Raw genomic sequence first — 24341 nt, 5'->3', positions numbered from 1 at the left:
TTTCTTGCAAAGATTTACAGGAAAATAAAGAAATACAATAACATTTAGAAAAATCTATACTTAAATAAAGACTAACAAACAACCAGTATGCAAAAGAAGACAAACTGTTCAATTAAAAAAATTATTTAGGGTGGGTAATGTAGCAGGATCCTCTTTTGAGTCAGTATGGGTGGAAGTCAGGAACAGGAAGGGAGCAGTTACTCTACTGGGGGGTATTCTATAGGCCCCCTGGTAGCAGCAGAGATACAGAGGAGCAGATTGGGAGGCAGATTTTGGAAAGGTGCAAAAATAACAGGGTTGTTATCATGGGTGACTTTAACTTCCCTAATATTGATTGGCACCTGATTAGTTCCAAGGGTTTAGATGGGGCAGAGTTTGGTAAGTGTGTCTAGGATGGATTCCTGTCACAGTATGTGGACAGGCCGACCAGGGGGAATGCCATACTAGATCTAGTACTAGGTAATGAACCGGGTCAGGTCACAGATCTCTCAGTGGGTGAGCATCTGGGGGACAGTGACCACCGCTCCCTGGCCTTTAGCATTATCATGGAAAAGGATAGAATCAAAGAGGACAGGAAAATTTTTAATTGGGGAAAGGCAAATTATGAGACTATAAGGCTAGAACTTGCGGGTGGTACCGGAGGATTGGAGGGAGGCGAATGTTGTTCCCTTGTTCAAACAAGGTAGTAGGGATAGTCCGGGTAATTATAGACCAGTGAGCCTTACGTCTGTGGTGGGAAAGCTGTTGGAAAAGATTCTTAGAGATAGAATCTATAGGCATTTAGAGAATCATGGTCTGATCAGGGACAGTCAGCATGGCTTTGTGAAGGGCAGATCGTGTCTAACAAGCCTGATAAGAGTTCTTTGAGGAGGTGACCAGGCATATAGATGAGGGTAGTGCAGTGGATGTGATCTATATGGATTTTAGTAAGACATTTGACAAGGTTCCACACGGTAGGCTTATTCAGAAAGTTAGAAGGCATGGGATCCAGGGAAGTTTGGCCAGGTGGATTCAGAATTGGCTTGCCTGCAGAAGGCAGAGGGTCGTGGTGGAGGGAGTACATTCAGGTTGGAGGATTGTGACTAGTGGTGTCCCACAAGGATCTGTTCTAGGACCTCTACTTTTTGTGATTTTTATTAACGACCTGGATGTGGGGGTAGAAGGGTGGGTTGGCAAGTTTGCAGACAACACAAAGGTTGGTGGTGTTGTAGATAGTGTAGAGGATTGTCAAAGATTGCAGGGAGACATTGATAGGATGCAGAAGTGGGCTGAGAAGTGGCAGATGGAGTTCAACCCGGAGAAGTGTGAGGTGGTACACTTTGGAAGGACAAACTCCAAGGCAGAGTACAAAGTAAATGGCAGGATACATGGTAGTGTGGAGGAGCAGTGGGATCTCGGAGTACATGTCCACAGATCCCTGAAAGTTGCCTCACAGGTGGATAGGGTAGTTAAGAAAGCTTATGGGGTGTTAGCTTTCATAAGTCAAGTCGAGGGATAGAGTTTAAGAGTCGCGATGTAATGATGCAGCTCTATAAAACTCTGGTTAGGCCACACTTGGAGTATTGTGTCCAGTTCTGGTCACCTCACTATAGGAAGGATGTGGAAGCATTGGAAAGGGTACAGAGGAGATTTACCAGGATGCTGCCTGGTTTAGAAAGTATGCATTATGATCAGAGATTAAGGGAGCTAGGGCTTTACTCTTTGGAGAGAAGGAGGATGAGAGGAGACATGATAGAGGTGTACAAGATAATAAGAGGAAAAGATAGAGTGGATAGCCAGCGCCTCTTCCCCAGGGCACCACTGCTCAATACAAGAGGACATGGCTTTAAGGTAAGGGGTGGGAAGTTCAAGGGGGATATTAGAGGAAGGTTTTTTACTCAGAGAGTGGTTGGTGCGTGGAATGCACTGCCTGAGTCAGTGGTGGAGGCAGATACACTAGTGAAGTTTAAGAGTCTACTAGACAGGTATATGGAGGAATCTAAGGTGGGGGCTTAAATGGGAGGCAGGGTTTGAGGGTCGGCACAACATTGTGGGCCGAAGGGCCTGTACTGTGCTGTACTATTCTATGTTCTATTACTGAGAACTTGAGTAAAGAGTCCCTGAAAGTGAGCTTGTTGGTTGTGCAATCAGTTCAGAGTTGAGGTGAGTAACGTAATCCACACCAGTTCAGAAGCCTGATTGTTGTAGGGTAATAACTGTTCCTGAAACTGAACAGGAATGAAATAATTGCACCTTCCACATAGTTCTAAAGTATTAATCTTTATGGTTGCTTCATATAATTGACTCCTTTGTGTAACAATCACTCAAAATATGCTGTATGCTTAATGTGGTGCACAACATCTTCACCTAGTATTGCCAACTGGAAGCTGTTACCAGAATAAAATTGTCTCATTGGTGTAAACTATTCATTCCTGAGTTCTAGCCATCTGCAAGTTTGCAGCAGCAAACATACTTACTGCTAAAATTGTGATGTTTTGCATTGTGAAAATAGCACGAATGATTAATGGGATCTTTGTGCTACACAGAATAATAGCTCCAGATTATTATCTGGTGGCTATTCTCACCCAAAAAAAGACAAGACTTTGTGTTCTCATAAAACCTAAATAATTTACTGTATGACCAATTGCCAAAATTGCCATCAGAGTTGTTTACGTATGAAAGCTGGTTATTTCCTCATTAGGGCCCTCACAATCTTCATTAGGGGATGGGAGGTGGAGAGGGTCAGTAACTGAATTCCTTGGTGTTATCACATCAGAAGATCTGTCTTGAACCAGCACATGGGTACCACTGTAGAGAAGGCATAAGGGGGCCTCCACTTTCTTAGAAGTTTGTATAGATTCTGCATGTCTTATAAATTTACAAGCAGCACTGCCACAAGAAAGCACATCCATCACCAGGGACACCCACCATCCAGTTTATGCTCTCTTCTTGCTTCTACCATCAGGCAGGAGGTACAGGAGCCTCTGGTGATGGATGTGCTTTCTTATTCTGTGTAGCACAAAGATCCCATTAATCAGTTTGGATTTAATTTTTTCTTGCACGGAAAATTTGAAATCATTAAACTGTCTAACTATTACAATATTTTCATCTAGAAAATCATGATATTTTAGACATAAGGCATTAACTTGTTCATCGCCAAAAGTGGAGTCACAATCTGCAATTGTGGAGAAATCAAAAGCTGACCATTCTTGTACCTCAACTTTGATCTCCTCTGGGTCTGATCGCTTTCGCTCTCGTTCATCTGCACTCAACTGTAACATGTGTAGCACTCCTGTAATGGCTAATGACGGTTCTGTTGCCTGAGCTTTTGTACATCATCCAAATGCGATTTACTTGCCAAATGACGCTTCAAAAAGTCAAGTTTCCAAATATCATCCCACTTCTTTCCACTAGCAAATTATCCAGCAACTTTCGCATCACAACAATACAAACAGATAACGCCAGTTTCTGAATCATACATAAATATTTCTCCTAGCTGAACGTTCATGACCTCATGAGCTTTTGGTGTAATAGTTTCTACTATTTTGTTAAGCCATTCAACTTTAAACAAATTTGCAGTTCTATTGCGCTTCACGCCCTTTGCTTCTTTTGAATTCGACATAGTGAATCAATATTTTTTTCCAATAAAAACTTAGTAAGCTATCTACAGGATTTGAAACAGATCTTTGTAAACTTTACGATATGAACACTGTCTGCCAAACCTGGCTGCCGCCATGATGTAGCTGTGCAAACCGGAACAGGATAGGTGAGATGATGTAAATTAGTGACGTGCACTGTTGTATTTGAAAAAACGACTAACTAGTTAACAGAAATAGTTAGCTAAAAGATTATTTTCAATAAGTATAATTATTAATTACTACATTTTAGGTAACTAACCTTTTGTGTGCACATTAATTTCTTTTGTGCACTGGTTGAAAAGCATGTGTGCGTGCGCACACACGCACAGCTTAGAGGAAACTATGTCCATGACATAAAAAAGGTTAAGAACCTTTGCTCCAAGAATGTCCCCATGCACAATAATATGATCAGCCAAAATTGCCAAGTAGACAATTCATCTAGACTTCCCTCTGATAGCCCAAAGGTCACAGAAACCACTGTCTAGCCTTTTGATTTCATTCCATGTAATTTAAGGAAACCACTCAGCTCTGGATATAGCAAAGGCTACACCCCTAGACAGCATTCCAACAAGTTCCAGACTTGCCTCCAATAAAGCTGTTCTAGAATAGTTACAAGACTGGTATCCATCTGACTGGGAACTTGCCCAGACATGCACATTCAAATCAGAAGATATCAAATCAAGCAATTTACTGCACATTCAGTCTACTCTCAATAATCAGCGAAGGGTGAAATACCCAGCTGGTGTGTTTGACCAGAACCACTCAACTCAAGACTTTATCACATGGAACAAAGAACAGGATTCCACTTAGGTGAGAGGAATTGCCCTTGACATCAGGGCAACATTAGACTGAGTGTGGCATCAAGGGGAATAGATTGCCAGTCCTTCATTATTGCTGTCGAATTCCTATAACTGGGAACCCTATAAAATCATGGGAGTTGCTTGACCAGATCCAGGTAGAACGTAGAACAGTACAGCACAGGAACAAGTCCTTCATTCCACCATGTCTCTGCCAATCAAACTAATCCCATTTGCCTGCACACAGCCCATACCCATATATTCTCTGCCTGTTTATATGTCTGTCTAAGTACCTTTTGAAGATTGCTATTGTATTTGCATCTTGCCCCTCTCCCAGCAGTATCAGGCAACTCCAGTTTATGTAAAAAAAAGTTTATATATCTCTTTTAAACTTTCCCCATCTCACCTTAACCTATGCCTCTTGTATATGACATTTCCACCCTTGGAAAAGGACTGGTTATGCTATCCATACCTATCATAATTTTAAATAGTGTCAGTTAAGTGTGTTTGTGTTCAAACAATAGTGATTTTTTTGTCACTGATAATTGGCAAAAAATAAGCAGTAAGACAGTTCAGAACTGTTCTGCTCACTGTGGGTTTCAAGCATTCAGACTTGGAGATGTCAGAAACAGCCAGGAGTGAAAATGAACTTCAACAAGTTAGGACCTATGAAGATTTTGAAGGTAGCAACAATCATCTTGAATATTACAATGACAATGAAGATTTGGAGGATGCAGGCCATTATCTGCACAAGGTGTCGATGCTGGTTTTGTTCATTTACTGTCAATTAAAAGAACATGGCAGCGTACACTGGATGAATCGCTCCGTCAATAACTATTAAGAACTAATTCACAGTTTTATAGTACTGTAATGGTAGTGTTCTAATTTGTTCTGTATTTCATTTAAATACTACACAATTTGTTATTCAGTTAAATGGTAGTTTATCTTTTTATACCTTTTTAATTACAGTGCATTCTGATTAATTGGGACACAGTGGGACAAGTGCATTTTGGCCCAATTAAGTGGCTGTCCCAATTAGCCAAAGCTTCCACAATAATTAAAAAGGTATAAAAAAGACAAACTGATGATATTTTTAAAATGTTTCCTTCAAGCATTGTGTAGCGTCCAATGGCCACACAAATGTACGTGACTGATGCTAGTTAGAAATTGGCAACAGTCTCCTGTTCCAATTAAGTGGCATGGTGTCCCAAATAAACGAAGGTAACCCCAGCTATTTTCTCAGATAGTTTTTGTGCATGCCAGGCAGTATGAAAGCTGTTGCCCATGCAGGAGGCTCCCCCTCCCCACACAGATGATAAATCCAAAGGAATGGCGAGACCAATACAGTGTGACACCAGCAGTGCTTCAGGAGTTCCCAGTCAAGGTTGAGCTCAAATACTGCTTCAGGAGTCACTGATAACACCATGGCAATGCCAGCTTGGGACCTGAGTGAATTGTGAATCCAAAGAGTTTTTGCTGAACTGGGTGAAAAAGGGAAAGAACAAAAGCTAGATTCAAACAGGGTACAAAAAAAACTTTAAAACAGGAAAGTCTAGATTCAGAGAGAAAAGACAGTAATTATATGCTGTAGGTATCAATTCTAACTCTGAAATACAGGTTGATTCTTTATCAGAAAATCCAATATCCAAAAACATCCGAAAACCAAAATTTATTTGAGCGCTGACATGATGTCATGTCACACATGGAAAATTCCACAATGCACTGGGAAAGTTCCCAGGCAATGTGCAGGTCTCTGCATATCCCAGACAGTTCTGAGAAGTGACCTCACATATGCAGTGAACAGAAGTTAATGAAAAATAGAAAAACACTGTATAAAGTGAAAAATGGAGCTGTCAATCATGTATTGAAAGAGTGGATTAGTCAGTGTCAGAGAGAACATAGTGTGTGCCACTTAACGATATGTTGATCATGAAACAAGCAAAGATTTAGCATGACAACCTAAAAAATGAAGGGTAATTGTGATTACTCAGCAGGCTGGTTGCAAAAATTTAAGAAAAGGCATGGCAGGTCATTTTAAAATATTTTGTGGTGATAAAATATCTGCTGATCATGAAGCAGCAGAGAAATTCATCAATGAGTTTGCCAAGGTTGTCGCTGATGAAAATCTAACACCAGAACAAGTCTACAATTCTGATTGTTTTTACATGAGAACATTGAAATAGGAGCAGGAGTAGGCCATCCGGCCCATCGAGTCTGCTCTGCAATTCAATAAGATCATGGCTGATCTGGCCAAGGACTCATCTCCACCTACCTGCCTTTCCCCCATAATTCCCCTACTATGCAAAAATCTATCCAACCTTGTCTTAAATGTATTTACTGAGGTAGCCTCCACTGCTTCATTGGGCAGAGAATTCCACAGATTCACCACTCTCTGGGAAAAACAATTCCTCCTCATCTCTGTCCTAAATCTACTCCCCTGAGTCTTGAGGATATGTCCCCCATTTCTAGGTCAGAAACAGTGTACTGTAACCTTTTAATCAAACCACAGCATTGTAGGTAGAGACTGAAATTCTGCATCATCTGTTGTCGTTCAACAGCTAATTCAGGTACTCTCCCAATGCTGCTGCACTGCACACATTGTATTTTCATTATTTTAATGGTGTGTAATAATTTTTAATGTTAAGTACATTTGTGTGTGATGAACAAGTGTAAGACAAGGACTGCTTACCGGTAGCACATAAATTCAGAGTCGGAAATTATGGCGATCCCAAGCTATCTCATTATATATTCCAAAATCCGAAACACTTCCAGCCCCCGAGCACTTCAGATAAGGGGTACTCAATCTGATGAAGGCTTTCGGCCCAAAACGTCAACTGTACTTTTTTCCATAGATGCTGCCTGGCCTGTTGAGCTCCTCCAGCATTTTGTGTGTGTTGCTCGGATTTCCAGTATCTGCAGATTTTATCTTGTCTGTATTTTCTTTCCACAGTGGAAAAGTTTAAGTGATATTGAAAGTATATACATCTTGTTATGTAAGTATTATAAATGCTATTGAATAGCAGTCCTGATTCTCTGCAGTATTTAATTAGAAATTAATGCACAAATGCAACAGTTATATGAATCTCGTAGGGAAGCTGAAGAATGAGCTGTTCTTTGCCTGCAGTTAACAGCAGGGGGATGCAAATTGGCCAGCAAATAATGGTACTTTATATTTCTTGGAACGTCTCTTCCATGCTCGAGGACAGCTTACTCATTAATAACAGCCTGTGTACTGTTTTAAAGTCACCATAACAAATAATGGCGAACTATCTCCATCAGCTTGGATTGCTCAATATTACAATGTGGCCAGCTAATGTCTCGAATAAAATTCCAATTTTACGCCATTTTAATGCAATAAAACTATAATACAAGAGGACAGATTGCTCAGAATCTCAATAAATTTAAAACCTGGCACACATTAACCTCTATGGTTATCACTTATCATTTGAACTGGGATGACTGATGGAAGTGTGAATCACCATAGCTAAGTACGACTGAGTCTAGACAATAGCAAACATACCTAGACACTCCAACTAGTGTGACTGAAGAGTGATTAGGAACAGGTTCCAGCACAATTTATCTCCTTTTCTCGTATGAGCCCAGTTGTTGTACTTTGATGGCTCAGTTGTTCAACTGGATGAATTCAATGGGCTACTTTTAATAATGATTAAGAAAATGCTGTACCGTGGGATAATGGTTAGCACAATGCTTTTCGGTGTCACAGTGGTTAGAACAATACTTTACAGTACAGGCGACCTGGGTTAAATTCCCAGTGCTGCCCGTAAGGAGCTTGAACGTTTTCCCTGTGTCCGCATGGGTTTCCTCCAGGTGCTTCAGCTTCCTCCCACAGTCCAATGACGTATCGGTTGGCAGGTTAATCAGTCATTGTAAATTGTCCTGTGATTAGGCTAGGGTTAAATAGGTGGGCTGCTGTGCAGCATGGCATGAAGTACCGGAAGGGCTTACTGCTCGCTGAATATATAGATAGATAGATAGATAAATAAATAAAGAACAAACAATTGACCATTAGTGATGTGACATTTTTGTTACATATAATTTCTGCTTCCCCCAGGTACTCTCTATGGAGTAGTAAAATTCGACATTAAAACAGGCACTCATGTTTAAAATGTTAACAATAGCAATGCGAGCATATTAAAGCATTTTCAACAGAAAAGTTCATTTAAGGTTACTGATTCAAAGAGAGATGTTACGCCTTACATACCCCACTAGAACCTGGGTTGAAATCCAGCCCACGTTGCTGGCAGCAAATAGCCCATATGAAATGAGCTATCACAACATGCGTGGGCTCACGGCCCTGAGCTGTCTACATTTCAAAACTAATTGACATGCGATTCAGAAAGGATGCAACAGTGATTACTGTGGAAATAGAAGACACACGTTACAATCCATTCTGTTCTCAAGGGGTTTGTGTAGAATGGGCTCATTATTTTGCTGCACCCCACACCCAGTGAAATGTTCCGTTTGAAGAGCTGAGTCACAGGAGCTCTGCGCTTCCAACCAGCTGTACAACCGCAGAACTGGCAGTGCCAGGGACTGACGCAACTATCATCCTCACTTGCCTTGAGAAGCATAAAAATCTCTGAGGGGGAATTATCTTGCATTGAAAATATACATTGAAATTGCAATGAACCCAGGTGATTTGAGTTATAGACGATATAAAATTCACGCCTCTTTGTCGTTATCAAGATCAGGCACCCAGCACACTGTTTATAAAATTAGTACACCTCCACTGGGTTCTTAAGTAGATGGCACCATTTTAAGCTAACTACTATTCATTGAAGCCATGATTTAACCACCTAAAGAAGAAATGGGTTCTCACTGTCTCAACAACTGCTGGAAGTCATTTCAAATATACAACCAGATTTGAGCAAGCCCAGAGCAAAGACAATAACACAAATGTCACTTTTCTGAATTGGCTTTGAGTACCTTAGAGAACAGCAAATATTTCTTCCACGTGCCGGATTCCAAGAAGTAACCCAGATCATCAAGAACAGTAAAGTTAGTGGCAGATGGTATGTTTCTTGCCAAGAAGTAATCAGGATATTTTGAAATTGGAATTGGTTTATTATTATCACATATACTGAGATGCAATGAAAAACTTGTCTTGTATTCCGTTCATACAGATCTAATCATTACATGGTGAGTTGAGGCAGAACAAGGTAATACTGTTACGGTATACAACCGACTACACCCACTTCCGGCGTTTAGATGCTCTAATATCCGGAGTATGGATAGCTGGCACAGTCCGTTTGAAAATTCAGGCCCACTCCACTAATTGGCAGTCACGTTTTGGCGCCAGGATGTGGATATTTAAAGAGCATCCAAACTCAAGTTGAGTACTCAATTGTCAGCTCAACTTCAGTTCATTTTGGATTTCTGTCTCTTTTGGATTCTCACATAGCATCTCGTCAAGAACCCTGTTCTCGTCTCAATCTCGACATTGTGTCTAGAGTTTAGTCTCAGCTTCTCCAGCACTTGGGTCCTTACCATTCTCGCCTGGGTCTCTCATCCCAACAACAGTAAGAGAATGAAGAACAAAGTGTAACAGCTACAGAGAAAGAGAAGTGCAAGTAAGCAATAATGTGCGAGATCATAGTGCAGCAGACTGTGAGGTCAAGAGTCCATCATATCATACTAACTTTATACTAGAGGGGTAGAAGCTTTCCCTGAACCTGGTGGCACACGTTGTCAGTCTTTTATATCTTCTGCCAAATAGTGGACGGGGTCTTTGATTATGCTCTCTGCTTTTCTGAGGCAGAGAAAAGAACAGACAGAGTCTATGGAAGGGAGGCTGGTTTCCATGATGTGCTGAGCTGTGTCTATTAATTCTGCAGTTTCTTGTAGTCACAGCGGAGCAGTTGCCATACCAAGCTGTGATGTATCCAGATAGGATGCTTCCTGTGGTGTATTGATAAAAAAGGCTAAGGGTCAAAGGGGACATGCCAGACACCTTTAGCTTCCTGAGGAACTAGAGGTGTTGGGTGAGCTTCCTTGTCCATCTACATGATTGGACCAGGAGAGTGATGTTCGCTCCTAGGAACTTGAAGCTCTCAACCCGCTCAACCAACATGAATCCAGTCAATGACCAGCTTTTTTGTTTTGCTGAAATCTGCTTCAGTGCTCCAGTAAGAACATAAAAACCAACAGCAGTAGGCCACATAGCCCTGTCAACCTCCTTCACCGTTCAATAAAATCGTAGGTGATTAGACTATGGTCTGTGTTCTACTTTTCTGTCTCTGTCCATTAGCTCTGAGTTCCCTACAGCTCAAAAGTCAGTCTTTCTCAAGCTTGAATAGATACTGTCATGCAGTTTTCATGGCTCATGATTCATGTTCTTCTGACAGAAAGATTTCCTCCCCATCACCATCATAAATGAGATCACAGGGTCACCCGGTGCAGCAGGGATCCTCCCAGCTGTAGTTTTATTCTCACTTTCAAAGCGGGCGTAAAAGGTGTTGAATCTCAGATAATGATGAGAGGGCGTACGGGAGCAAGATATACCAACTAGTTGAGTGGTGTCACAGCAACAACCTGGCACTCAATGTCAGAAAATCCAAGGAGCTGATTGTGGTCTTCAGAAAGGGTAAGACGAGGCAACACAAACCAATCCTCATAGAGGGATCAGAACTGGAGAGAGTGAGCAATTTCAAGTTCCTGGGTGTCACTGTCTCTGAGGATGTAACCTGCTTCCAACATATTAATGCAGCTATAAAGAAGGCAAGACAGTGGCTATATTTCATTTGGAGTTTGAGGAGATTTGGTTTATTACCTAAAACATTCAAAAATTTCTGCAGATGTACCATGGAGACCATTCTGACTGGCTGCATCACCATCTGGTATTGAGGGGGAGGGGGGCTACTGCACAGGATCGAAGTAAACTGCAGAGAGTGATAAAATTAGTCAGCTCCATCATGGCTACCATCCTCCATAGTATCCAAGGCATCTTCAAGGAGCTGTGCCTCAGAAAGATAACGTCCATTATTAAGGACCCCCATCACCCAGGACATGCCCTCTTCTCATTGTTGCCATCTGGAAGGAGGTACAGAAGCATGAAGACGCACACTCAGCAAATTCAGGAACAGCTTCTTCCCCTCTGCCATCTGATTCCTAAATGGACATTGAACTCATGAACACTACCTCATTACTTTCTTTTAAATTTCTGTTTTTGCACTATTTACCTTAATTTAACTATGTAATATACATATATATACTTACTGTAATTCAGTGTTTTTTTTCTATATTTATCATGCCCTGCATTGTACTGCTGCTACAAAGTTAACAAAATTCATGACATATGCCAGTGATAGTAAAGCCGATTCTGATTCTGATTCAGATTCTGACTTTAAGTCCTAGAAGAACATTGTGTGTTGCAGATCCAGGTCTCTTCTGATGGGTTATGCAGTATGTGAAGCCACAGACAAGTAAGAGAAACATCAGAGATAGGGCAGTTGCCTTAGAGGGCAGGGCAGAAACTCATAGCGAAAGTGATCAAATTGACGAGTTCAGCCTCAGTGTAGACGGTCACTGATGCAGTTGTCAATATAGCAGAAAATGAGTAGGGTATGGGTGGAGGATTGACCCAGAAGAGGCTTGAAGCAAGGACTTTTCCATGTTGCCAATAAAAAGACAGATGTATCTACAGGCCAATGAGTGTCTGTGTTCGGTCTATAGAAAGTGGGAAGAAACAAAAGTTGTTGAGGGCAAGGACAAGTTCTGTCAAGTAAACGAGAGTGTTTGTGGAAGGGAACGGTTCCTCATATCAAGGTTTAATTCTGAATTCTTTGTATAAAATAAGTTGCCCTACTCACAGATCACTAAATTATAACCACATAAAATGTCCACAACAAAATGCTTTGGCAAATTTGGCTAACGAATTTCTATAGCTGTATAAAGCTAGATGTACAGCCAGAGAATAGGGTTGGGGCTGCAATTAGTATAAATGGAAAATAATAGAAAATAGTTCTGTAATGTTGTGCCAAAATGTAATTCTGCTCCCAAACAAATTAAGTGCTCAAAACACTGAAAGACTGCCCACACATCTGATTCCTGGTCTCTTTCTGGAAACCCTCTTTGACTGTTGTTTAGAGGAGTGTGTAAAAAGACATCCCAGACCACCCTGAATATTGATACCGGATAAAGAAGCCTTCCTTTGTTTTGCTAATTTGAGCTGCCAAATCTTGGCACAGTGTCACTGAACAATCTTCTCTGATTTTCCCTTTGCAATCCACATTTACGACAATTGCTGCCCCAACTCTTTAACTGCAGTTGTAAATGTAGCTCATTATAGCAACTCTAAAAGTTAACAATGAAACTTAAATTCTAAAATAGTCCAATAAACTAATGCTAAACTTCAATAAACTCTAAAAATGAACAACATACCCAAGTATGCAATTCTAACAACACAACTAATAAATGCCACAATAACTCTGTTTACTCCAGCAGTGTTGTTCTTGTAAGTTCTCAATAAAACTTTAGGATTGCCACACATAAATTATTAACTAGGAATTCCACAATTCTACAACCACCTCGCTACGCCTGCTTTTAAGCAATTTAGACAATAAACAATACAAGTCTCATTTGTCCTACACAAACTACAAAATGTAACTCACAGCTGGTACGTATAGGCACCACTTACTAGCAGAATACTTGGAATGGTTACATAGGCCAGAAACAGCTCGTGAAAGACTGGAGGCAAGGAGAGAGAAACCTAAAAGTTTATTAATTGCCAGGGAGGTGAAAGGTCACCACTTGATGACAGTAGTAATAGTATCAGGTGAACTTGTTGATCATTTTCACTCATGACTCTATAGTGGGAAACAAATAAAACAAGGTTGAACAACGCACACTAAACGCTAGAGGAACTCAGCAGGTCAGGCAGCACCTGTGGGGTCTCGGCATGAAACGTTGGCTGTTTATTTCCCTCTGTAGATGTTGCCTGACTTGTAGAGTTCCTCCAGCATTTTGTGTTTCCCAAGGTTTCTAGCATCTGCAGAATCTTGTGTCTCTAAAAGCATATTGAAGAACACTGAGGGCAGGAACTTACAAAACATTTCAATATCTATATTAGGTTAGAATCAGAGGTTCCCCACCTGGGGTCCATGGACCCCTTGGTTAATGGCATAAAAAAGATTGGGAAACCCTGAGTTAGAATGATAAAACACCAGATGGAAAAAAATATGTGGTTAGGGAAGACTTGAAAAATAAAGTACAAAATGTATAATTTGTCAAGATAAGAATATTTAAACTTTTGTGGGGGGTAATTGGAATCTCCAACAAAATCATTATCATAAAATAGATTGAAGTGCTTGGGAATCTTTGTTCGTCTGAAGTATATGTGAAAGCATTATTTGAAAGGCAAGTTTAATTCAAGCAATGATAAATACATTATTTATTACAACTGATTCATTCTCTGAAATGCAGCAAATGGTTTCAGAGAAGCAGTATTACCACAGTGTTGGTGAAATCCTAGCCACCATATTTTCATATTTTCAGGCAAAATCAGTCACCTCACTCTCACTCTCTTCTAAAATATTTGAACTTGCAAATTGCAAAGAAACGTAACTTTAGTAAACCACAAATGACCTGCTATTTTAAAAATACATACACAATTCCCCACAGCTTTCTAATGTTGGGAGTGTGGCGGAGAGGAGAGTACAGCTCATAAGTATTAAATAGATGTCTCAAAGCCAATCTTTGGGTGGGACAAGGTCAAGGTCCATTGCCACCTATTAATTCAAATAAACCAACTACTTCAATTATCACGCAGAAAAGAAGCTTCATTTGAGGCTGAAAATGGTTTTAAATTCACATGCTATTTATTTAAAAGAAAGCATAACGTTGACAGCCAGGTAATTTTCCAAAAGCTTTAATTACAGTTTTGGACAATCGTAAACACATTTCAAGTAAGCAGGTAGTGGATAAGAATATTCCATGAATAAACATGATTATGAGTCCCTTATTACACAAAATGATAAACAAGTGATTAAAACTACAGCCTGCAACAAGTGGGGTGTAAAGTGAGTTTCCTACTGAGATAGTGCCTGCCAACAGGTTACCTTCATTACGTACACAGGCCTTGCACTTTCTCTAAACTGAAGATCCCATTGGCATTTCATACGTTGCTCTTGCGTCTCCTGAGATTTTTTTCTCTATTCCTTTACTCTCAAGTCCAAAATTATATTTTGACTCTCTACACAGCCACAATTTGCACTTAAATAGAATCTTCAAAGTGTTTCGCAAAACTACGGTTAACCAAACTTAACATGGAGCCACATAAAGGGTCAGGTGGCCAAAAGGTTGGACAAAGGGTTAAGTTTTAAGGATCAGGTTAAAGCAGGAGAAAGACGGAGGTGAGATGGGGAAGTAATTCCAAAGCCTAGAGGAGATGGCTTTGAGGGGTTTCAGCAAAAACATCAGCAGAAAAATCGTTCAAGTCAGGGATATACAAGAGATTCGCACAGGTTTGAAAGGCTGTAGATCCAGATGGGGTTAGAGATGTGGAACATTGAGAATATATACAAATAGCTCAGGTATTAAACCACCAATATTCACAATCCCTCTTTTATATCCTGTCCTAGAAAATAATGTTGACATTTATTCTCCTTTCCAATCTCTTTTGTCCATATAATCACATCTGACATCCTTTAAGAACAGAAAAAGAGATACAAGGCTGAAAACGTTCAGCAGGCTGAGCAACATCTGTGAAATGGGGATGGTCCGTGGGTTAGTGTAGACTCCTCCACAGCACAGAGACCAAATGCAGACTGGGTTATTACTCTGTGGAGTAACTGTGTTTGCTGAAGAGGGTATGAAGAAAGATGCAAGGTGCTGTGTGACAGAGGGCTCTCTGATCTACGGGTTGTTCCCAGGGACGCACACACACAGAGACGGGCATCGTGCTGCTGAAAGGTCATCATCTCGGTGAAACTCGCCAGTTGGTCTGCCGGCACGTGGAGATGCATGTACGGAAATGCTGCCGGCTGGCAATTCCAGGTTGCGAGAGTACATGTTGAGAGCCGCACTGAATCTCAGAGCAGCCGGGTGGGGGAGGATTCTTCTGCTACTGGACAGTGAGGGGCTAATGAGGAAAGGTGAGGAAACCCCTCAATTATTGTCGCAGTATGCCACCCCACAGGGGCCTTATGAGTGGCAACAGTCCTTTTGGTTTTAAGAAATGTAATTGAACACTACTTATCGTATTGTGTTGCCTCTTACATGTTTTTCCAACTGTTGCCTCCGCCACTCCAGACACCAACTACTCTTTGTGTGGAAAGTTTACCCTTCCGTTCCCCTTTGAACCTTAAACCTAGCTTTTGACATCCATACCATGGGAAACTCTGGCTGTCTATCCAATCTACACCTATCATAATCTTACATAATCACTATCATTTCACATCTCTTTGGCTTCAATGCAAACAGACCCAGCCTGTCCAAGTTCTCCTTATAACTCACGCCCTCCAATCCATGAAGCATCCCTGTGAATCTTTTCAGCACCTTCTCTAGGTTAATCACATCTTTCCTGCAATGTGGTCTTGTCAAAACTATAATGTCTGTCATTCTCCACTAAATGCACACCAGACATTCAACTGAAACAGCAATTTTGATTGCTCGACCAAACACTGTTGCACTGCCCCCTCCACATAAACCTACAAGGGTCAGTGTCAGAAGCAATCCTTGCAGACATAAATACATTTGGAGTTTAAAGTGACAATTCACCTGACTCCGATACAAGTACAACTCAGCAGGTTACCTCACTGTACTGGAAAGATCAGGAAAAAGAGTTTGGCAAGAAGGAATATCCACTTCAAATGATTCTCAGGATAAGCAGATTTGCAACAAACTCCATTTATTTTAACCAATATTTCCCTCACAGATCCTTGGCACTCAACCTGACAACTTCTGGTTTAAGATGGTGAATCTCAGTGACTTCTGAGTGGTGGCCAATGAAACAAAGAAAACAACTGAATTCTTTGTTAATCGCTCTTTTTCAGGTAAACGACCATCACAAACAATAGCTTGTAACTTTCCTTTCGACTTGGAGGCAATTTGATGCAGCAGAACTGAGGCAAGGCAAGGCAGCTGGCCTGCTGCTGAGACCAAAAAGGGCCCGAGGCTCGACTGATTTAAGTGCCGGGCTGAGTCGGACAAGTCGGGTACAGGCCAAATTGAGGCAGTGGGGCCCAGGCCCCAGAGCGTATCGAATCGACTGAACCCGATGTTTGGACGACAATTTGGGCACCAGGCCAGGTTGAAAAGATCGGGGTGTCAGGACCCTAAGTGAGGGATGGGCCAGTTCATTTCTCTGCTCTGTGATATTTACTCAGCTCTGGCCAGAACTAGGGGTCTGTGGACAGACTCCCTTTGTGGACTTCAGCTCAGAATGCTATTTGCTTGCGTTTGTTGTTTGCATGATTTGTTTTTTTTTCCTCTCTCTGCACATTGGGTGTTTGGTTATCTTCCTTTTTTAATGGGTTCTTTTGGGCTTCCTTGTTTAGTGGCTGCCTGTAAGGAGACCAATGTCAAGGTTGTATAACGTACACATACTTTGATAGTAAATGTAATTTGAACTTTGACCTTTTCTGGTTAATTTATTAACACCTTAAAAAGAAACCTCCATACAAACAGTTGAGTTTCCAATATTGCAAAAGTTTCTATCACTGCACATCAACATTTACTGGGACTGGCAGAACATCACTGAGAACAGCACAAGTGCATTGTGAATCAGATTCTGGTGATATATAAAATACACTCAGTGGCCACTTCATTAGGTAGACTTGTACAGGGGCTCGTTAATGCAGTTATCTAACCAGTCATCATGTGACAGCAGCTCAATGCATAATAACATGCAGACATGGTCAAGATGTTCAGTTGTTGCTCAGACTAAACATCAGAAAGGGGAAGAAATGTGATCTAAGTGACTTAGGACCATTGGAGCCAGGCGGGATGGTTTGAGTATCTCAGAAACTGCAGATTTTCTAGGATTTTCACGCCTAAAAGTCCCTAGGCTTTGCAGACAATGCTGTGAAAAATTAAAGACATCCAGTGAGCCAGCAGTTCTGTGGGGGAAAAGCAATGCCTTGTTAATGAGAGAGGTCAGAGGAGATTGGCCAAACTGGTTCAAACTGACAAGGAGGTAATAGTAACTCAAATAGCCATGCATTACATCAGTGGTGTGCAGAAGAGTATCTCTGAATGCACAGGACATCGTACATGGGTTCCCAGCCTTTTTTATGCCACGCACCAATACCATTAAGCAAGGGGTCCGTGGATCCCAGGTTGGGAACCCCTGAGTCGTCGAACCTTAAAGTGGATGGGCTACCGCAGCAGAAGACCACACAGGGTTCCACTCCTGTTCCTAATAAAGTGGCCACTGAGTGTAATATTAAATGTATTCAATTTATTTTGTGTCTGTGGATTAAGCATTAGAAAGTAACCTGCAGGAAGGAGGAGGAAGAGAAGGAAGGAAGGAAACTATTTCTATAGCGCCTTTCTCTAACTCAGGAATTCCCAATACAATTTACAGCCAATTAACTACCGCTGATAACACGCAAGTGTAATTACTGTTAAACTGTACTAGTTATTTTAAATACTTCCAGAGGTTTTGAAACTATTGTCTTCAAATGTTTCTGGTTCTCTTTTGGGGCTGAAAATTACAGAATTTCCTTTACTGACCAAATTCACCTCCCAAATGCAAATTATAGGGTGGATCAGAAAGACATTAGCTGCAAATCCTTTCCAATGAGTCTCGTCTTGGAAAACTTCAAAGATTAAGTGTGAGCATAGTGGAGTGCATTCCACTATTGGTTCAAATCACGCACCATGTGACAATCCCATACAACAATTTCTTGCCGCCATTAGATTTTCAAACAGCATAATGTACACCATGGATTGTAATTTGCCTTGCTAACTTATGCAATAAACCGAAAGGTTAAACACGGCATTGTTCAGGCATTTATCAGCTCCTGAGAGATAAGATGTCCAGATCACAAAAGCAGCACTCTTCCCATGGCCATTAACATTACAAGATAATTCTTGTTGGAAGTTGACTCATTTCCCCTTTTAGTAAACAAGCATTTAAATGACAAAAAAAATCTTTAGGCCCAGAGGAGATACCAGCTATAATTATAGTCAAACATGAAGATTGACTTCAAAGTTACCAAAAGTTATTTGAAAGCATGTGACTACCTCATGGCAAGATTCTCTCCGTCCTTCACAACGACACTAAAAGCTTTGCTGAGCTTTTGTATATTTTGAATGATATCTGAGAGTGATGCCACACAGAAAGGCTGTTGCAGCATCTTTGGAAACTGGTTGAAAACACAGGTCCTCACATGATATGTCACTATCCCGGCAATTTAATCTGCTGTCAACACTTTTTGATGTCCTATTTTGCTATTAACCCAGTACAGCTATCCAGTTTGTTTTCCTCCTCCCCTTTCTGATTTGAGCCAGTAAACATAGAACATAGAATAGTACAGCACATTACAGGCCCTTCGGCCCACAATGTTGTGCCGACCCTCAAACCCTGCCTCCCATATAACCCCCCCACCTTACATTCCTCCATATACCTGTCTAATAGTCTCTTAAACTTCACTAGTGTATCTGCCTCCACCACTGACTCAGGCAGTGCATTCCACACACCAACCACTCTCTAGGTAAAAAAATTCCTCTAATATCCCCCTTGAACTTCCCACTCCTTACCTTAAAGCCATGTCCTCTTGTATTGAGCGGTGGTGCCCTGGGGAAGAGGCGCTGGCTATCCACTCTATCTATTCCTCTTAATATCTTGTACACCTCTATCATGTCTCCTCTCATCCTCCTTCTCTCCAAAGAGTAAAGCCCTAGCTCCCTTAATCTCTGATCATAATGCATATTCTCTAAACCAGGCAGCATCCTGGTAAACCTCCTCTGTACCCTTTCCAATGCTTCCACATCCTTCCTATAGTGAGGTGACCAGAACTGGACACAGTCCTCCAAGTGTGGTCTAACCAGAGTTTTATAGAGCCGCATCATTACATCGCGACTCTTAAACTCTATCCCTTGACTTATGAAAGCTAACACCCCATAAGCTTTCTTAACTACCCTATCTACCTGTGAGGCAACTTCCAGGGATCTGTGGACATGTACCTCCAGATCCCTCTGCTCCTCCACACTACCAAGTATCCTGCCATTTATTTTGTACTCTGCCTTGGAGTTTGTCCTTCCAAAGTGTACCACCTCACACTTCTCCGGGTTGAACTCCATCTGCCACTTCTCAGCCCACTTCTGCATCCTATCAATGTCTCTCTGCAATCTTTGACAATCCTCTACACTATCTACAATACTACCAACCTTTGTGTTGTCTGCAAACTTGCCAACCCACCCTTCTACCCCCACACCCAGGTTATTAATAAAAATCACAAAAAGTAGAGGGCCCAGAACAGATCCTTGTTGGACACTAGTCACAACCCTCCAATCTGAATGTACTCCCTCCACCACGACCCTCTGACTTCTGCAGGCAAGCCAATTCTGAATCCACTTGGCCAAACTTCCCTGGATCCCATGCCTTCTGACTTTCTGAATAAGCCTACCATGTGGAACCTTATCAAATGCCTTACTAAAATCCATGTAGATCACATCCACTGCACTACCCTCATCTATATGCCTGGTCACCTCCTCAAAGAACTCTATCAGGCTTGTTAGACACGATCTGCCCTTCAAAGCCATGCTGACTGTCCCTGATCAGACCATGATTCTCTAAATGCCCATAGATCCTATCTCTAAGAATCTTTTCCAACAGTTTTCCCACCACAGACGTAAGGCTTACTGGTCGATAATTACCCGGACTATCCCCACTATCTTTTTTGAACAAGGGGACAACATTCGCCTCCCTCCAGTCCTCCGGTACCATTCCCGTGGACAACGAGGACATAAAGATCCTAGCCAGAGGCTTAGCAATCTCTTCCCTCACCTCGTGGAGCAGCCTGGGGAATATTCCGTCATGCCCTGGGGACTTATCCGTCCTAATGTATTTTAACAACTCCAACACCTCCTCTCCCTTAATATCAACATGCTCCAGGACATCAACCTCACTCATATTGTCCTCACTGTCATCATGTTCCCTCTCATTGGTGAATACCGAAGAGAAGTATTCATTGAGGACCTCGCTCACTTCCACAGCCTCCAGGCACATCTTCCCACCTTTATCTCTAATCGGTCCTACCTTCACTCCTGTCATCCTTTTGTTCTTCACATAATTGAAGAATGCTTTGGGGTTTTCCTGTACCCTACTCGCCAAGGCTTTCTCATGCCCCCTTCTTGCTCTTGTCACCCCTTCTTAAGCTCCTTTCTTGCTTCCCTATATTCCTCAATAGACCCATATGATCCTTGCTTCCTAAACCTCATGTATGCTGCCTTCTTCCACCTGACTAGATCTTCCACCTCACTTGTCACCCATGGTTCCTTCACTCTACCATTCTTAATCTTCCTCACCGGACAAATTTATCCCTAACATCCTGCAAGAGATCTCTAAACATTGACCACATGTCCATAGTACATTTCCCTGCAAAAACATCATCCCAATTCACACCCGCAAGTTCTAGCCTTATAGCCTCATAATTTGCCCTTCCCCAATTAAAAATTTTCCTGTCCTCTCTGATTCTATCCTTTTCCATGATAATGCTAAAGGCCAGGGAGCGGTGGTCACTATCCCCCAGATGCTCACGCACTGAGAGATCTGTGACCTGACCCGATTCGTTACATAGTACTAGATCTAGTATGGCACTCCCCCTAGTCGGCCTGTCCACATACTGTGACAGGAATCCATCCTGGACACACTTAACAAACGGGACTTCTGGATATTAGATTTCCTTCTTTTGATGATGAACCTTTACAGAGTTGAATGGTATTAGTGGACAAACTAGTGCAAGTGTAGATTGGTGGACTGCACCCCTGCATCATCTTTCTTGTGGAGCTACCGTGTGGAATCGATAGCCAACAGGAAGGGGGTAAGGACATTTACGTTGATCAGCTTGCCATCTAATACACAAGTAAGTATCCAACCAAAAGTCAAAACTGACTCCACTTCATCCAGAGTATGATTGCTATATTGATGGGTGCGGGCTCTTTGCTTTGCTGCTGGTGCGTGGGAGGGGGAACTAGGAGGGGCTTCGGGGTTCTAATGTTTTAACTGTCACTCATTCTTTGGGGCACTCTTCTGTTTTCATGGAAGTCTGGGAAGAAAAAGAATTTCAGGATGTATATTGTATACATTACTGTGATATTAAATGGAACTACTAAACTATTAAAAACCTGGAAAGGCTTTTATTGTAACATTGCTGGTAAATCAGCTCTCTAATTCCTGAACTACGTACCTTTTCCCCAGGCAAAAGCAGAGCATCCACTGAATGTAACACCATGAGTGACGAAGGAAAAAGAGTGGCCAGCTTCTGGAGATCTGCAGCCATCTGTAGTCCATGTACCTCATCACATCCTGTCTAATGACTTCAGGAAATGTTACCAGGCTATCATCAGTAGCCAGTGCCTCAATAAGACAGTCAAGCATTTTAAGGAAATGTAGATGGGATTGGAACAATTTTGGGTTGAGCACTATGGTAGATAAAGTCAGGTAATGCAGTGTTGGGAAACGTCAAAAAACATGCTTGTCAAATAGTTTTAACTAACGTCATAAAACGCACTCCATTTAAAACATTCAAAGAACACACCCTTGCTAAAATCCTTAAGAGCTACTTGATAGTTCGTACATTAGACAAAAACAAAAAAAAAACCTTCAGAAAATGCCTCCTGGTTACATTTTTAAGGAAAAACACCCTAGTTAAAATGTCCATGAAATGAATTCCACCTGAAAGCTACACCCTAAATCATACCTTCATGAACTACACCCCAGCTCGTACCTTCATGAACTACACCCCAGCTCATACCTTCATGAACTACACCCTAGCTCATACTTTCAGGTGGTACAGCCTAGCTTTCACCTTCAGGAGTTACACCCTAACTCATACCTTGGGGAGGTACACCCTAGCTCATAGCTTCAGAAAACACAGAACTAGAATAGAAAAGCAAGGATGTAATACTGAGGTTTTATAAAGCACTGCTGAGGCCTCACTTAGAGTATTGTGAGCACTTTTGTGCTCCTTATCTAAGAAAGGATGTGCTGTAACTGGAGAGGGTCAAAGGAAGTTCACAGAAATGATTTTGGAATGAAAGACTTATCATATGAGGAGCGTTTGATGGCTCTGGGCCTGTACTCACTGGAATTCAGAAGAATAAGAGGTGACCGAATCGAAGTCTATTGAATGTTGAAAGGCTCAAAAGAGTGGATGTGGAGAGGATGTTTCCTATGGTGGGAGAGTCTACAACTGAAGGACACAGCCTCACAATAGAGGAGCATTCTCTTAGAATGGAGATGAGGGGGAATTTCTTTAGCTAGAGAGTGGTGAATCTGGAATTCGTTGCCACAGGTGGCTGCAGAGGCAAAGTTTTTAATATATATTTAAGGCAGAGGTTGACAGATTGTTAATTAGTCAGGCATAAAGAGATATGGGGATAAGGCAGGTGATTAGGGCTGAGGGAAAATTGGATCAGCCATGATGAAATGATGGAACAGACTTGACGGGCCAAGTAGCCTAATTCTGCTCTTATATCTTCTGGTCTTATCGTCTAACAACTACCATAAATAATCATAGCCTGGCTAATACCTTCAGGAAGCAGGACCCGGCTCTTACTTTAAAGAAACACACCCTAGTTAACACCTTTACAAAATACTGCAAATCTACTAACAAGGATACCTGCAGGAAACATAGTTTGCCTAATATCTTGAGGCACCGTGTTTAAAAATAGATAAGAAGATACACAGAGGAAATACAGTAGAGTTAATGCATTCATGCATCTTCAAGAACCAAATGCAATCTAATTCCAAAAAAGAAAATCATACTCAGCAGGAAATGTATTCTTATCATTAGCATCAAGAAGTATATCCTATCAAATAGCTTCAGGAAGTAGTCATAGTTAATACCATTAGTAAATAATTTCAGGCACTTTCAGGAGCACGCTCTGTCTAACATCTTTAGGAATCACACACAGTTCATTATCTCTGTACTTAGGCTAATACCTCAGGTGTGTTCAAGAAGCACATTCCCATTGATATATTCAGGAAACACAGCGCAGATCGTATCTTCTTTGAAACTGAGCAGAAAGTAATTACAAAGTCCTAATAACTTTTTTTAAAAAGTAAATATTTTCATATTTATTCTGAAGGATAGTGTTATACTTGTGATTATATTTTGCACAATTATGCTCTTCTGGACAATATTGAAGAAATGGTAAAGTTTTAAAAATCAAGTTAAAGTGGGGAGACTTTTATTCAAACAGCAATGTCAACAGACGCAGCAACTGGGACAGCAATGGTGCAAGTAATCCTGCTGAAGACAATAGAAAATCAGCCGTGACCTGTGATTCAGTAATTACAATAAGTACACTGTGACGGCATGGCACAGACAATTACACAAATTGCACATTTTGCTACTACTTCAACAGGTGAGGAGCCATTCTTAAGAAAAATGTCTTTTTCTCTCTGAATGATTTAACTATAAACTTCAGTTGTGCATTTTATTACTCTGGAGACGAAGAATTTAATTAACAGGCACTTACAAGAGATGCTAAAAAGTGCTGGAAAAGATTTTCTCAGCAATTCTGTAACAGTTCAAATTTTACACACACACTATGATCCATTGTAAGAAGAATGTTGGCCAGAGCAATGAACTCTGCCTACTTACAACATCTACAAAATGCATGTGGTTTTGGATTGTAGATTGTGAGGGGCAGCAAAGGAGAATCGAGCTCTTCTCTCGGAGTTAAAAGAAAGAAAAGGAAAAAATATTATATTCCAGAATGGAGACAATACGCTCCA

General features: G+C 41.3%; 1 protein-coding gene across 4 annotated transcripts in view; it reads right to left on the bottom strand.

The window, feature by feature from the left end:
* Positions 1-24341, bottom strand: part of napepld (N-acyl phosphatidylethanolamine phospholipase D) — a 45673-nt gene that overhangs the window by 2817 nt on the left and 18515 nt on the right. The window lies entirely within an intron of this gene.

The sequence above is a fragment of the Mobula birostris genome, chromosome 23 (assembly GCF_030028105.1).
Source record: "Mobula birostris isolate sMobBir1 chromosome 23, sMobBir1.hap1, whole genome shotgun sequence".
In the NCBI taxonomy this organism is placed as follows: domain Eukaryota; kingdom Metazoa; phylum Chordata; class Chondrichthyes; order Myliobatiformes; family Myliobatidae; genus Mobula; species Mobula birostris.
This window is presented reverse-complemented; position numbering and strand designations above follow the sequence as displayed.